This window comes from Pongo pygmaeus, chromosome 23 (genome assembly GCF_028885625.2).
Source record: "Pongo pygmaeus isolate AG05252 chromosome 23, NHGRI_mPonPyg2-v2.0_pri, whole genome shotgun sequence".
Taxonomy (NCBI): Eukaryota; Metazoa; Chordata; class Mammalia; order Primates; family Hominidae; genus Pongo; species Pongo pygmaeus.
In genome coordinates this window covers 30627562-30645102 of record NC_085931.1, presented here as the reverse complement: position 1 = coordinate 30645102, position 17541 = coordinate 30627562, and the positions used below count along the sequence as shown (strand labels likewise).

At 40.5% G+C, this 17541-nt stretch overlaps 1 long non-coding RNA gene across 2 annotated transcripts in view; it reads right to left on the bottom strand.

The window, feature by feature from the left end:
- Positions 1–2354: 2354 nt before the first annotated feature.
- LOC129022824 (uncharacterized) overlaps positions 2355–17541 on the bottom strand; it is a 27922-nt gene continuing 12735 nt past the window's right edge. For both annotated transcript variants that reach the window (XR_010125897.1, XR_010125898.1), the window contains one exon: positions 2355–4006. This is a non-coding gene — a long non-coding RNA (uncharacterized LOC129022824). The remainder of the gene's footprint in view (positions 4007–17541) is intronic.

Below are 17541 nucleotides of genomic sequence, written 5' to 3'. Positions count from 1 at the left end.
TGCTTTTGCCTGTGTGTCTGATTGAAGCCTTCCCCCAGCACTCTGCAGCCTCCAGCTCCTCTGGGCTTAGGCTGAGGCCCCCAGATCAAGTCCTTGGCAAGTGTCAATACTGAAGTCTGCCAAATAAACACAGCTGGAATCCTTAAGGAGCCTCAGAAATAGATGCAGAAGGGCTCAGTGCCCTTCTAATATCTCTGGGGGACAAAAAGGAAGGAGCACTGATTTGTGTTTGCTGTTTCATGCTGAAGGTGTTGTCTGTGGACAGATTGTCTAAAAATGTCCCACCGAAGTGACCGAACCTGAGCACTCAGCTAGGAGAACTTCAGGAGACTGGGCCCCCAGACAATGAGTCTCATGCAGAGGAAAGAAGATGTTTCCAAATCTTCAAGAAGAAAAAGCAGGATCCCATGAGTCAGGAAGATACAAGGAGCAGAAGGTCTGATGACACAGGGGTAGAACTGAGAACTCGCCTCCTCCACCCACACTCAGGGCAATCCGGTCATGGGACCTGCACAGGAAAAATTAACACCCACCTAGAATTCTTCTATTTCTCTCATATTAATCTTTTTTTTTTCTTTCTAATGCCACCACCAAACTTGCCTATGTCTTTCAATTAAAATAAATGATGTGGTGTCCGGCCATGTGAGTTCATGTCCTTTGTAGGGACATGGATGAAGCTGGAAACCATCATTCTCAGCAAACTATCACAAGGACAAAAAACCAAACACCACACGTTCCCACTCATAGGTGGGAATTGAACAATGAGAACACATGGACACAGGAAGGGGAACATCACACATGAGGGCCTGTTGTGGGGTGAGGGGAGGGGGGAGCGGGGAGGGATAGCATTAGGAGATATACCTAATGCTGAATGATGAGTTAATGGGTGCAGCACACCAACATGGCACATGTATACATATTTAACAAACCTGCACGTTGCGCACATGTACCCTAAAACTTAAAGTATAATAAAAAATAAAAGAAAGAAAGAAAAGAGGAAGGAAGGGAGAGAGGGAGGGAGGGAGGGAGGGAGGAGCAAATAGAGAGAAAATAGAAGGATGATTAAATGAGAAAAAAATAAAATAAAATAAATGATGTGGTAAAAGCATACACATTTTATAGGTTAGTAGATTTCACCTTGATGTAACAGAAGATACTGTTTTCTGAATGCGATAATACTAGTTATGTTTATAATCAACACTGGAAATGAGTAAGGGAAATGTGAGTAGAGTAGCAGATAATTCACCCCTTAAGTGATCCCAGCAGAGCACAACATTGAAATTCCTTCTGTGTGTGTGTGTGTGTGTGTGTGTGTGTGTGTGAGAATTCTGGCATACATACAAAAACATATTTGTAGAGATTGAGCTTAAAAGATGTTACCAGTAAGGACCAATTTCAGTAGCGACATCAACTGAAGCCACCCATGGTTTAAGAAGAAATGTACGGCCACATAACCCTACACAGAGAAAACCTTGACCATGAGTGAGGTGCTGATGGTGACAATAGGGAGAGAGCACTATGATGAGACTGTTCCTAAGGAGGATCTCAGAGCTACGTGCCTGTCCACACCCACTGAGCATATCATAGCTTTATAGAAGATGTGATTCAGCCAGATGGGGTCAAACTGCCTGCACTTAACAAATTATACCATGGCAGTCATTTTCCAGGGGCCATACATAAATAACACTGTCAGTCCTCCCAAATTTCCTAACAAGAATGGTATCACAATTACTTCTGCTCTAGAGATGAAGAGACAAACTAGTGGAGACCTGGATCCTGTCCATGGCCCTGGTTGGGAGTCCAGACCTGAACCTTGAACATCTACCTGGACTCAGGCCCTGCACCTTTGACCCTGTATGGTACTGCCCTCTGTGCTGTGACTTTGACTACTGTGGACCCACATCCTTAGGGCTTTGTGTCTCCTGATGTTATGGTCACAGCAGGATGAAAATGTGTGGGGTGTTATCCAAGTTGGAAATAATCTATTAAAGTTGAAGGGGAGAGAAGGACTCTGTGTCCGGGGTCTCCTTATTATCCTCATTTGTGTCAGCAGCCTGAGTTCTGTGTTCCCTGAAAGGGTCTGTAGCTGGGAGTGAGGCTTCCTAGCAGTAGACAGGGATCACAGGTGAGAAGCTTCCCAGCAAAGTGGGAGGGAGATACAAATGGAGATACAAATGCATGGGGTGAAAAATGGATTTGTTTGAAGGGATGTTTACTTAGTCTCATCCTTCTCATACAATAATTTTTTTAAAATTTAAGATAAATTTTGAAGACAAGTAGTCACCATTCCTGTACTAAATATCTATATCTATATATGTGTGTGTGTGTACACACAACTTCACACAAGCAAAAAATAAAGGATATTATCTTAATGTTTTAATAATGTCCACTCATAAATAATGAAGACATACACACAGCCCTAATGTTGAAATAGTAGCACCATTTCCTTTTTAATTGGAAAAAGAATAGTGATTATGGCTCATGCAGATATTGGGTAACATTTTTTTTCTAGCAATACGATAAGTAACACGAAGGATAAAATACATTAAGTTCAAATTTATGTGTGTATATAAATATATATATTTATATATTTTTATCTTATATATACAGACTCATATATACATACATCTTTTACTACATACACATATATACATATACATATATACATTCTATGGTTATCTACCCAGAAGAAAAGACCTTATTCTGATTTTATTTACCATGAATAAGAAATTTGGAAAAAGTAGAAAAACTATATAAAATACCTTGTCTTATATATTTTCAAAAATTAGCTTAAAATATATTCTTTTATAATGCTGATGCAAGATGAAAAATAGCTTCATAACTGAATGCTCATCATAAAGAATGCAGTATATCTAAGGAAATCACTTTAAAACTCACTGTTTAATATAAGTAACCATGGCAATCGTTATGTTTTTTTCAATAAGACAGTAAAATAATTTCAGCATTGAGTAGATGAGGTTGCACAAATGTTCTGTTTACATTTACATGTTAATTGTGTATTTTCTTGAGAAGATTCCTGGGTGGGTATAAGCAAAGGTGGCTGTCCAGACTCTAGACTCTTGCCTGTCACTTCTGTCCAGCCCATTATTAAAGGCCCATCCAATCTCACGTGTGGTCCATCATAATCTTCTGACTGGAGTGCCCTCCATGGGCAGGGGTCCCCCTCAGGCAGGAGACTGGCATTACCTCTTGCACATGGTGCAAAGTGTACCAGGGCCACCAGGAGTTTGCTGTGGCCCTTCCTCTGGGATACATGGTGAGGAAACAGCTTCAAATGGTGCATCTGGCTCCTCAGGTGGGACCGTCTGCTCAGAACTCCCTGGGCCCAGGGTTTTTTCCCTCCAAGTGCCTGGGGACCACACATCAGAAGTTCACCAGATTCACGACCCCCACCAAGAAACTCCAGGGCAGAGAGTCCTGATTCATGGCTCAGCAAGGGGTGGTGGGGAAGTCAGAGGGGTGGAAAATAATTTGAATGAAGGGATCATGCTTCCATCAGAGGGAAAAGATAAGAGAGATGTGGGCATCTCTGTCTCAGAAGATGGGCTCAGGAAGCAGAGCTCTGGGCACCTGAACTATGATCCCTCTCCTCTCACTCTCCTCTCTCTGTGCACAGGTATCTGAAGTCTGCATTTAGGGGAGTGTCCACAGATACATGGAATGTTATCTCCTGGGGTGCCCAAGCTGGGTTGTGGGCTGACCCCCAAGCTCTCCATCTCTGTGACTCTATGTCCTTCAGTTCAGAGTCCTGGACAAAGTCTTTGTTGGCCCCGCAGTCCTCAGAGTCAGGGTCTCTGGCAGGAGGTCACCACCTCCTGCTCTAGGAGCTGCAACATTCTTGGATCCTGTGATATGTGCTGGTACCAGCTCTTACCAAATGCTGTCCTTAACATTTTGCTTCTTGGAAATATTAAGGCTTCAGCAATTTCAGATTATTCTCTGGCTCCTTTTCAGGCAACATGGCCTCTCTATCTCTGGCCTCAAGCTGTAAAACAAGGCTTATCATTACTGCCACACATATGACCGGGAGCTCAATATACACACAGTGCTATGTGTCCATGACAAAGTAAGCCACAAACCATCTTCTGGTTCCTCTGACCCACCCTTCCCTGTGATTGCTGTCCCTTAGTCACTAGCACCTGAGCATCTGAGGGCCTTCCATGGGTCTGAAGATCCAACAGTGCTTCCTCCTTTGATCCCATTCTGGCTTTAGACTGAGCCACTCCTAACAAATATGCTGTTCCTGCTCATATCCACACAGGCAAGAGCTCCTTGTAGACAGCACAGAATCATTCCTGAGAGATAATGTTGGGGGCGCAGGAAGGCTGATCCCAGCCTTGTCAGAAAGGACATAGGGAATGCCTGTGAGCAGGTTCAGCACCCTCAGGTCTCCCATGTGTCTCCAGCTACTGGACAAGGAACTCAGGTGTGATCAACTCTCTTTTCTCACCTGTTCCTCTCCCTCTTACTACTTACTCCTGAAACCCTAGTAGAGGAGTACTCCGGGAACGTGGCTGTGGGATTTAGACCTTGCTGCTGAACTATTTTTATTCTAAACAGTAGAGTACAAATAATGTATATCAACCAAAAAATATAAAAATGTATTTAAATGGTGTCACAATCAATGTATGTAGGAAGAAATGATAAATAATGTTAAAAAAATAAAATACCAATACCCATGAACATATACTATGTTCATAGATTATGTTAATCAATATTGTAAAGATTACTGTGTCTTAGGACAAATCCATCAAATTAATGTAAGTGTAATTAAAATTTCAGTACTATTTTAGGAATATGTCTAACCTACTTTAACGTTTATGTGAGAAAACTGAAGTAAAAATTTGTATGATTATTTGTTAAAAAAAATAACACTGGAAGGGATACCAGATACTGAGATATTTTACCAAGAAATAATGATTAAAATCATGCATAATTGAGATCTTTACAATTTATATATTTCTCTTAAAAATTACAGTACATGAAATTGATAGTTTTTTATGTAATCTTGGTAATATGGCTCACCATGTTCATAAAATAAGTAGGGTACCTAATTCATACTTTTATAACATAAAATTTAAACCTTTAAAATTGAAGTGAGAAAAGTAAAAGTCTCTAGTTTGAAAAGACAAAAATACTATTTTTACTTCAAATGAGAAACTTTTTCTTAAATTCTCAAAGTCAAATCATAAAATAAAATTTAAAGTCTTTGGCTGACATTATTTGAAGATTTTTGTTCAAATGGGTGCACAATGGGTAAAAAGACAGAATGGTATGGGACGGCGGAAACATTATCAAGGACAAAGTATTGCTATTCGTAATTCAGGAGACAACTTTGCAATGAGTGAAGTCAGTGAAAAAGGAAACTCAATAAAAATGTTCACAGAACAAAAATAAGCCATTCACAGGTGGCAAAACAAGAGTGGATGAATGTGGCATCAAAATGCATTCCATTTTAACAGAGATAAGGAGAAGGGAATAAAGTTTTTGAGGAGAAATTGTGGGATGAGCCAAGCATGTCTATGTGTGGGGAGCTTTCCAGGCCTTGCGAAAAGCAAAGAGCTTAAGGAAAGAGCAAGAAAAGAGTGAGAAGCCCTCTTGTATAGAAACCAGAAAGTTTAGAGCACTAGAAACGGGGCCAGAATGATAAAATAGAGAGAGGAAGAGGTAAATAATGTAGGTTTTTGAGTGACCTTTGATAAGTGTGGACATATTTCCGAGTGAGGTATGTAGCTATTAAGGGTGGGAAGTTGTTAGATAATATTGCAAATTTAAAATAAAAAATAAGATGTCAATCTCACAGCAGGTTGTATTAATAAGTTCACATTTTAAACAAAGACCCTCGGCACAAAGATACAGTAAGTGGGTGAGCATCTGTCTCACACCAAGTCCACTCTGTACAAGAGACACCAGGAAATATTTATGAGAAGGTCTTTCCTTTGAGAAAAGTATTGGAAACAAGTTAGGTGTTAAGTGCGAGGGGAATTTATAACCCGCACACAGCAGATAAAACACTAACTAGTTGGAAGTAATGGAATACAAGTGTTATTATTATGAGTTCAAAAAGCAAAAAATAAAATAATACTAAAAAATCAAAGAGCTAAAGAAATGTTATTTATTTAAAAATACAAATACACTATAAATATTTTCAAGTTTATATAATAAGCTATTTTGAAGATAAACTGGAAGCGTGCTATGTATATTTAAGTTAGAGGTCTCTGGAAGAGATGGAGACATATATGAAGGTTTAAAAAAGTAATTTAAAACAGGCCAGGCACGGTGGCTCATGTCTGTAATCCCAGCACTTTGGGAGGCTGAGGCAGGTGGGTCACTTAAGGCCAGAAGTTTGAGACCAGCCTGGCCAACATGGCAATACCCCATCTCTACTAAAAATGCAAAAAATTAGCCTGGTGTGGTGGCATGCACCTGTAATCCCATTGCAAAGTAAACAAGTGAGTTGACATAGTTTTTTGACTCTTACATGGTATGAGAAATTTATTTACCAAAATGAATGTGGTATTTTTTCCAAATATTAATTAGGGGTCCTGCAGGAAATACCTGGTATACTCAAACTTGGATAATTTGAGGAGAATTTAATAAAGTGCCACATTATGGAGGTGTGAACAGAGAGTCTGCAAACCCCATGGGGGATTGAACACCATGACCCACAACAGTGAGATCACTGATGTTCCTGAAAGAGGTGGCCAGTGTGGGATGGGTGATACAAAAGGCCAAGCTGGGGGTTCCTCCAGTCTACGGTGTCTCCACAGGAAGAGTCCCTGGGCAAGAAAGAGTCCAGCCACAGCATTATACCTTTCTCAAGATGAGGAAATGCATCAGAAGCAGGTTGACCTGCCTAGAGTGCTCAGCTGTGAGATATTAAATAAACAAGCCAGAGGGTTGTGATTCTGTGGTCAGCAGGGTGTGCCGTGGGTCTGGAAATAGAGAAGAAGTTAGAGACTGACGGGCTCCTCAGGTAGCAAGTGGCTGAGCCTTCTGTTGTGAGACTGGGGGCAATGACACGATGTATTTGTGGCTCTTTTGCAGGTCTGACTACTCTAGACCCAAGGAAACACCAGTGCATGGCTTTCCTTAGTCCAGGATCTAAGGGACTCAGGTCATGTCTTCATTCCCCACCCAAAATGGAAACAGCCTCTCCTCTGCGACTTTATCCCCCAAAGATGAATGGGAAGAATAGGAGAGACTCAGGCCTCCTCAGTCTATATTGTGGACCTCAGAGGGCTGTGTTCTTTGCCCTCACGTGGCTCCAGGGACATTCACTCGTAATATACAAGCCGGGAGAGAATATTGCGTGCTATGCAAGTGCAGCTCAGGGGCAGGTTTCTGCCCCCTCTTCCAATGAAGAAAACCCCACCCCCAACTTCACCCATCATTTAGATGATCCCCATATACCATCACAACATAGAAACAGTTTGATGACTAGAGCCTGACTCTGTATGTTTGTTTGTATCCTTATTCGTTTATTTAACATACGCCTTTTAAACTTTGACCGACAATTAAAGTATAATTTCTTTATTTGAAAACTTGCACTCCTTGAGAAACTCTCTTATTTTGAAAGGTTAATATCTAATGCTTCTCATAAACATAAAAAATTCAATGGGAAGTTGTTCTGTAAAGGATCAATGAAATAAAATCACAAATATCTGAGAGCACTATAACAGATGAAAGATTGTAGAAAATCGTTGCAAATGCCAGGTATAATAAAAAAAGAAATGTGGTTATCTGAAGTTGAATAAATCGTGGCCCCTCACTTCCAAAACTCCAAAATTCTCGGATGGGTAGAAAAGGTTGTAGAGTTATCTTGTAGTGTCATTGACAAGATGATTAACGGGCAATAGAGAGAGAATGTGGGAGGAAGTGTAAGAGGCTAGAGGGGAAATTGTCAAGTAGTCAACCAGCAGAAAGGAGCCTGAGCAGGTGCAGGTGCTGATGCCATTTCCCAGGGGGAACCTGGGAAACTGGAAAGCTAGAAACAGGCTCACCACCATCATTCCTAAAAAACCAGTGGTGTCAAAACACCAGAGAGCAGTGTCCCCTCCTGACTCTTCAGATTATGATGTAACCTGGCACTCAGCAGGAGATGACATGTTCTTTATATGTTCCACAAAGAATTGCAAAAATTGTTCAATAATTTAATGAGGGCTTTATCACTTAAAAATGTTTTCTTTATGTCTTTTCTACAGCTTCCATCGATATCTGTGTCTCCCTCATTGCATTTCAGTCCCACAATTTATTACGTGAACAGAGTCCACTATGTGTGACTGTGTATTTGTGACAATAGGTGGAAGAACTTCATGCCATGAGTCCACCTGCTTCACTGCCTGGTGCCTGCCCTTCTGAAATAGGAAAATAAACTCTTACCAATGTGTTGTAAATAGGTTCTATTTGAAATATCCTACCAAAGTTAAGAGCAGTCTATCCAACTGGTCCACAAAATGAGAAACCTCTAATTTATGCAGACCCTTTTCTCTACCTTACCCAGAGATCCAAATGATCACCAGCCATGTGGATTCTCTCTCCAAACCTCTTTTAAATTCAACTTCTCCCATTGACCTTCCATTCTCATGTCTAATGTCAAATCTTCATGTCACTTATCTAGAAGTAGCTCTGTTTAGATTGTCCTCTGATTCATACCTTACCCAGCCCTCCTGCCTTCAGATTCTTTCTCTGATGGTGAACTTTGGTTCCTGATCCCGGGGTTCCACCCTCACCCTGCCTGAAGGGCAGGACCCCCTTTCAGGGAAAGGTCACAACCTCACCCCATGTGGACACTCCCGGAGAAAGCCCTTGCCTTCTTTAATTCAAATAGAGCCCATTCTCCCCTGAGATGTTCATCACCACCTACAACAACAAGCTCAGAGTGCCTTGACCAGAGTAATGGTCCTTGGCTTGTCTGCTTAGATATGAAGCTGTAGATGTAGAGTGAGCATGAGATGTTGAACGGAGGCTCCCCTGACAGTGCCTGGAATTGTAAAGGATGTAGAGTGGGAACAGCAGGAACTCTGAGCACCAGTGTCTACACAGGGTCCAGGTGTCTCCCACATCCACCAGAGGGTGCTGTGGCCTAAACACCTACTCAGGGCTCTCAAGCTCCCTTTTCCCCTGCCCCTTGTAGGTGATTCTGTGCTCTCCCTAGACTGAATGTCTCCTTCCGTGACAGTATTTATTTTTCTCGGCTGCTTTTCAGGCTAAGGTCAAAGGACGGGCTTGCACAGCCTCCAGAAAAGGGAAAGATTTGCATGAAGACCTACCACCCTGAGGATCAGTGTAACAGATAAGAAGCGTTGGTTGGCTCAGTCCTGTCTCAGGAAGCAGAGTCTGGGGCATCTCCACCATGACCTGGGTTGTGCTTCTCCTCACCGTCCTTGCTCACTGCACAGGTGGCTGCCTGCAGAGAATTCAGGGAGGGCTCCTGGATGTTACCTGGGGTGATGACTTTCCCTTCTCTCAGGGAACTAGTCCTGATCTGTCCTCACTGATCTCTGTGTTGCTCCCTCCTTGCAGGTTCTTTGGCCGACTTTGTGCTGGCTCAGCCACACGCTGTGTGAGCCTCTCCTGCACACACAGCAGTGGCAGCATTAGGGTAAACTAGTACCAGGAGCACCTGGGCAGTGTCACCACAGCTGTGATCTACTATGATAATGAAAGACAATCTGTGGTCCCTGAGGTTCTCTGGCTCCATGGACAGCTCCTCCAACTCTGCCTCCCTGACCACCTCCGGGCTGCAGATTGGGGATGAGGCTGACTACTACTGTCATTCTTATGATGACAGCTACAATCTCACAGTGCTGCAGACCCATACAGCAGTGAGAGGAAAACTCCCCAGAGCCCCCCTGCACTGGGTCTGCCCTCAGCCTGTCCTCACTAGCATGGGATGCTCTTTCCTGTACGCTGCTTGAATGTTTGCACTAGAATTTTCTGAGTGTCTCAATTTTCTTTTCAAAATACACAACTTTTTCTTTCTTGTCTTTATGGATGGATGATATTCTCATTCCTGTGCAATTACCTCGTGAAGAATATTTTGTTTAAAACAGGGGTTCTGAACATTGTCACTGTAACATTGTGGGCTGGATCATTGCTTGTGTGACTGGGGCCATTATGTCCATGGTCGGACATTTATAAGCATTATTAGAACCCACACAACGGATGCCTATAGCACTCTAATTCCCAGATCTTGACAAACAAAATAATCTCCAGATATTGCCAAATATCCTTTTTTAGATGGAGTCAAGCTCTGTCGCCAGGCTGGAGGGAGTGTAGTGGCGTGATCTTGGCTCACTGCAACCTCCGCCTCCCGGGTTCAAGGGATTCTCCTGCCTCAGCCTCCCGAGTAGCTGGGACTACAGGCGCGTGCCACTATGCCTGGCTAATTTTTGTATTTTTAGTAGAGACAGAGTTTCCCCATGCTGGGCAGGATTGTCTCAATCTCTTGACCTCGTGATCCACCCACCTCGGCCTCCGAAAGTGCTGGGATTACAGGTATGAGCCACCACACCTGGCCAAAATATGTAATTTCTGAGCAGAAGATGTAAGATTGGCCTGCACTTTGTCAAATGTTATTGTCTCTATGCTATGGCATCCACATAGAATTTTCTCAGCCAGGCTGCCTCCAGGGATGAAGGTGAAGTCAATCAGAGCCACAGCCAATTCAATCAGATGTGGGAATTGTGGAAAAGTGAAAAATAGACATTGATTTTTGTAAGCCACTGAAATTTCTGTAGTTTTCTTTTACTGGAGCCAAGCCTAGCCAAGTCTGACTGCTATGAAAATTATAAGTAAATGTGGGGAGCTTCAGGAACAGAAGTAATAAAATATATAAAATAAAATTGTCTTTGTGGGCTCTGAGCACACTGTTTGATTGCAAAATGTTTTTTTTTCATCTTATTCATTGGCAAATATTTAATTAAGCTGTTATAACAAACATTAAAACAAACATGAAAGAGGAAAAATAATTCTACTGAGCTGTAGATATAGAAGTTAGACAACACATTAGAAACATAGGTTAATTCCTGTTGGTGGAATTTTTATAACATATTTACTTTAAGTGATGATCTTAGGAATAATTGGGTTTTCTGTTCTTGTTTTTGACTTATTCAAATGGAAGAAAGATACAAGAATGATAACCTACATACATAGAGAATAGTGGACTTGCAAGAGTTAATTATTCTCAAACGCTAACTCTTAAAGATAAATGCAAAATATTCGAATTAAACATTTTATTGTTCAAAAGAAGGTGTGTGGATTATTTCCTGAGTACTCCAGGGCAGTAAAGTGTATTAATCAATCCCCATGGTGTCCACTTTCCTAACACCTTGTTCACAACTGTATTCTTTTTTCTCTTGTTGCTTGTTCAACCTATACGTTGTGTTTCCTGAATATATTTCAAATTTATTCCCATCCTTGTGATTTCCCATGCAATTTCTTCCTTTGAGTCCTCGTCATCTCCCATATTCTTCCGTGACTTCCCATCCCTCTCCTCTCCTCAACTGCGATGCTCCCTCACAGTTCCTGCCCTCCTGGGAACTTTTGTGTTCTTTCCTGCTCTGAGTCTTGTTACCTCTTTCTTGTACTAAAATGCTTTTCCTTCTATTTGTCTTGGGGAGCTCCACTTCCAGTCTTCAAAGCCTCAAAATCTCCAAGGAATGTCATCCTCTCAAAAGATTTCCCAAGAAGCTATAAGTAAGGAGAGCCACCCTTCTACTTCATGGCAATTTTATATTCAGTGTGGTATTGGCTCTTACTGAGTTTTCAGTTTGAAATCACAAGGTCCTCAAATATACAAATTCCAGAGACACAGAGAAGAATGGTGGCTTCCAGGGAATGAGGGGAGGAGAAAACGGGGATTTGATGGTGAACCAAGAATATGTTCTAGAGATGGGTTGTGCAACACATGTAATTAACTAATTATTAATAAAATTTTAAAAATTTCAAAATTATCAACATATATTTTCCCCTGGGTTTATTGGTCAGGTCATTTTATAATTGTCTCTGCTAAACAGACTAAGGTGTGAGGATTTGGCACAAAATTGTAAACTACAAACCCAGCTCAAAACAAAATATTATTTATTTACATAATTTTTAAATAAATAAAAAGAATTTGATATTGTTGGTTTAATACAATGACTTTATCTTCTATGTTATAGACAAAATTCCCATATTTTTTACATTAAATCTTAGGTAAACATCTGATATATAAAGACTACAAAAATATGTTTTTAATTTTAAAAATTGTGAGAGGCATAAAACAAATACATTATTAAAAATAATTTTGCCAAGTTTAGAGGTTATTTGAGTTATTTATAAAAAAATTATCAGAGACATGTCATAAATTATAAATACATATTTGTAAAAAAATATAAAATACAATTTTATATTGAAAAATCTTATATTATGATTTTTGTCCTGAAATAAAATGATTGAGAATTTTAAAAAAAACAAAATTTTGAAACATGGCTCAAACACTATGTAAATTATAAGATAAATTATAAAATTATTTAATAAAACTATATATAATAAATTTTACTATAGTCAAAAAATGTTATCATACTCTTCCTAAATATTAAATTTTAATATTGCAAATACACTAATACAAAACTAAAAATTTTAATTTTCTATGTCAAAACAAAATTTTCTTAAAATATTAATTTATTCTGAATAAAATTTTTAAAAATTGATTTTTAATTCTATCATCTATTTCTCTTTAAACTTCTCAAATTTGGATCTCAAAAGTTCAGATTTTGTTATACCTTGCTACACATAATTTACAAATTTTGATTCTACTACCTTTTAAAAAGATATAAGTTCTCTCTCTTCCTTCCTTCCTTCCTTCCTTCTTTTTCGAGATGGAGTCTCACTCTGCTGCCCAGCTGGGAGTGCAATGTGGCGATCTCAGTTCACTGTAACTTCGCCTCTCAGGTTCAAGCGATTCTCATGCTTCAGTGCCTGCTCTCTCCTGAGTAGCTGGGATTACAAGGGCATGCTACCATGCCAGCAAATTTTTGTATTTTTAGTAGAGATGGGGGCTCGCCATATTGGTCAGGCTGGTCTGGAACTCCTGACCTCAAGTGATCCACCCACCTCAGCCTCCCAAAGTGTTGGGATTACAGGCATGAGCCACCGTGCCCGGCCTAAAAAGATGTAAGTTTTTACCTCAGTGAGATAATACATCTTTCCTTTGAACATTTGACCACTCTGGTACATTCTTTCTTCAACTCTAAGTCTACTCTTATGGCCTAATGCTAAAATATTTGTCTTAAAAATCTAAAAATGTATATTTTTAACATAATTTAAATATTTCTAAATCATTTGCTATAACAAAATACTTCTAATACTAACTATATATTCCCAATAATAAAACATGAATTTTCTTACATTCCTCTAAAATATAATATGCATTTGTAACCTTAGGCTCTTCTTATAGTTAATTAAATTCACATATCCTTTTAGATTATAAATCATGCTACCATAAAGACACATGCACACATGTTTATTGTGGCACTATTCACAATAGCAAATACTTGGAACCAACCCAAATGTCCATCAATTATAGACTGGATTGAGAAAGTGTGGCACATATACACCATGGAATTCTATGCAGCCATAAAAAAGGATGAGTTCATGTCCTTTGCAGGGATATGGATGAAGCTGGAAACCATCATTCTCAGCAAACTATCACCAGGACAGAAAACCAAACACCACATGTTCTCACTCATAGGTGGGAATTGAACAATGAGAACACTGGACACAGGGAAGGGAACATCACACACCAGGGCCTGTCAGGGGTGGGGGTCTGGGGGAGGGATAGCATTACAAGAAGTACCTAAGGTAAATGACGAGTTGATGGGTGCAGCAAACCAACATGGCACATGTACACCTATGTAACAAACCTGCACATTGTGCACATGTGCCCAAGAACTTAAAGTATAATAAAAAAAATTCACATATCCTTTTAATAAGATTTGACTTCCAAGTTAAATAATATACTTCTGAAAACAAAACAAATCAAAACAAAAGCAAACTATATAAAATTTTCATTTAGCTTTTTAGTAATTGTCCTATAAAACAAACTTTTCACATTTTATCAAATAAATTCTTATTTTGTCTTTCTTAAATTTTAATTATTAATAATTGATCTTTAAGAGGTTTAAATATTTACATCTATACAACTTTTTATATTACCTTTAAGTGTTTTAGTTATCACTTGAGTTAAATACATGTTATTTGCAATTATGTAAAATTCAATTCAATCAAATATTTTAAATGTTTAAAAAAAGTAATGGGTTAGCCAAGATCAAAATCCTGCATTAATCATTTTAAATTAAATAATTAAATTATTTAATGAAATTCTATTTTTTTTTGAAAAGGAGTCTTGCTCTGTTGCCCAGGCTGGAATGCAGTGGCACAATCTCGGCTCACTGCAAGCTCTGCCTCCTGGCTTCAAAGAATTCTCCTGCCTCAGCCTCCCAAGCAGCTGGGACTACAGGCGCCTGCCACCACGCCCAGCTAATTTATTTATTTTTTGTATTTTTAGTAGAGACAGGGTTTCGCCGTGTTAGCCAGGATGGTCTCAATCTCCTGACCTTGTGATCCGCCCACCTGGGCCTCCCAAAGTACTGGGATTACAGGCGAGAGCCACTGCACCTGGCTGTGTTTTGTTTTTTTAAGACAGGCTCTTGCTCTATTTTCAGGCTCTAGGGTGCAATGACAGCTCACCGTAGTAGAGACAGGGTTTCACCGTGTTAGCCAGGATGGTCTCGATCTCCTGACCTCGTGATCCACCCACCTCGGCCTCTCAAAGTGCTGGGATTAATGAAATTCTATGAGAGACATTGTCAAATAATAGTACTAGATCTTCTAGCAATTACATTTATAGACATTTTAATATCAATTTTCTAAATGTTATATAAATATTATAAAATAATATATTAGTCATAAATTCAATTATTACATTAAATCTATTCTAAAACAGTGTGTATATAGATGTCATTGATATATATATTCTAAAATTGTATTTGCATGAAAAGCCCTGCCTTGCCCTGTGCAGATGTTATAAGAGCATTTGTGCACTCTGCCTTCACACAGGAACTAGAAGGACGGAGCTCTGGGGGCTCCTCCATGGCCTGGGCTGCTCCTTATGCTCCTCACAGTCTGTACAGGGCAGGCGTGGGCAGCTGTCAGCACCTTGACTGGAGACAGCACCTCATAGTAATCAGCACCTTAACAGAGGACAGTGTCTCTCAGAAGCAAAGCTCTGTCCTTTCCCCTCCAGCATTCTTTACCTGCCTCTCAGCTGCAGCACTAAAGGGAACCTATGTTTCCAAAGTTCCTCTCCCGGCCTGTGCTAACTCAGCTGCCCTCTGCATCTGCCTCCCTGGAAGCCTCAGTCACACTCACCTGCACCCTGAGCAGTGGCTGCAGTGGTTACAGTATGGCCTGGCACCAGCTGAGCCAAAGGAAGGACCCTGTTTCAGAAGGCCTGTTGGTAATAGTGGTGTTGCTGGATCTATGGGGCTATCAGATCACCGCTGGCTTCTCTGGCTCAGGCTGTGGTCTTCATAGGTGCCTGACCAATCAGGACACCCAGGGACAGGATGAGGCTGACCAGCACTATCGGGCAAACCAAGATTGTGGGATCAGCTTCGTGTAACCCACAATGACACGGGTAGAGGAGAATGAGGCAAAAACTTCCCAGCTGATCCGCACTGATCCCACTTCCCTACCATTGGTCTGACTCACAGTTCAGAAGGGGGTCTTTCAACCCTGCCTTCAGAGTTTCTACCTTTCCAGGCATCTTGATAATTCACCATCTGTCTATGAGAATGGCCTGTTTTGGCATGTCTTCCTTGTCTCTGCCCATAGCAAATGTTCCACTAGATTCCAAAACATTGCTTGGGCACTTTTTGAAATATGACAGTTTGTACATGGGCTACATGGGTGTGTCTAGTTTCCACCACTCACCTGGTGGGGTTTTAGTTTCCAGTTTAGAAAGTCATTCACAGGTGCACTCATAGCACAAACCCCATGCTCAGCTCCTTTGTTACCTTGGTCACCAGTAACACTGGTGAGCTGCCCACACAAAGCAGGACACTAAATATTTTCCTGAAGATGCAGATGCAAGACCTTGAACCTGATGCACAGGATCATGTGTACACACATGGTCCCCCAGGACTTCTCCCACCTTCCATCATCTCCATGTGCACAGGAGGCTCAGGGTGTTTGTGTCTCCCTGTGTGTGTAGTGAAATGAAGAAGAATATTTTCACACACAGGACGGTGGGAATGGCTGGGTTCACTGTGTTCCTGAGTGCTTGGGAGTGTCTTCCACCATTCTGCACAAAGGGACATGGTTTATGAGTAGGAGAGATAGCTCTGCAGAAATCATTCCCTATGGCCGGCACACATGGACATGTTTAGGACAGCAGAAGACCCCTGCTCTGAACGACTGTCATGGCCCCAGACCTGGGAAGTTCCACCAGGATGGAATGGGGGACAACAGAAACCCCAGGGGATAGTCAGGGCCAAGTTCAGGCTCCACTGTCTACAGGACTAGATGTTGGGTTTCTCTGTCACCACTTAGAGGAGGCCCGGATGTTATAAGGAATCTTGATGATAGTTTTTGCTTTGACTTAGAGCAGTCTGTTTAAATTAATTACCACATTATCCACTTTTATCAACATACCTAAAAGCAAGTGTCTTATGGAAACCCATGTGTCAGTAGAAACTTTATTTGTAGACTTGCACACATATAGGTTTTACACTGGGTAGCCAATTCCACTTCATGTATTTGATTATCTGACTGTAACCCAGTGAGCCTAATGTTCAGCCTAAATGCATCCAACAAGTTAGGGCAAAAAAGTACCAAATTCTTCTCAATAACAGTCATAAAATTAAAGTTGTATGAGGACTAATTCTCTAGGCCCTCTACTGAGTTACATTTTCCTAATATCATAATTGTAGACAACCTTGAACTTCAATGCTACATAATCTCCATTCATATCAAACTATATTAGATATATGCTCAATTCAAGGATAACAGTTTTATGTTACCAATTGAAAAGATTAAATGCTTACAGAAAAAGTAACAATGTATTTTGCAACCACTGCTGTAGGAAGTATAAATAAGCACAACCCATCAAGAAAAATAAATAAATGAGCTAACATTGGAGACATTACAACAGATGTGTATTTCTCTAAGAATAGTTGGAGTATATTGCTTAGAACAAAAGAGATGACACACTAACATTGTGTGTATATTCTAAATCGTATATCAGTGGAGAAATGTGATGTTTGCAACATCTTCTCTGGGGACGCTAACCCCCTAAGTCATTATTACCATACATGTAAGCACCTCACCTAGATCCGCACTCCATCTAGCAGTGAGAAATTCCACCATAATCTACACATCATAGTATCATCAATGTGTCTAGAAGTCAGATCCTCTATGTGTGAACCAAGACAATGCCTGGCGAACAAGACAGCTGGGCTCTCAGGTCTCTGCACC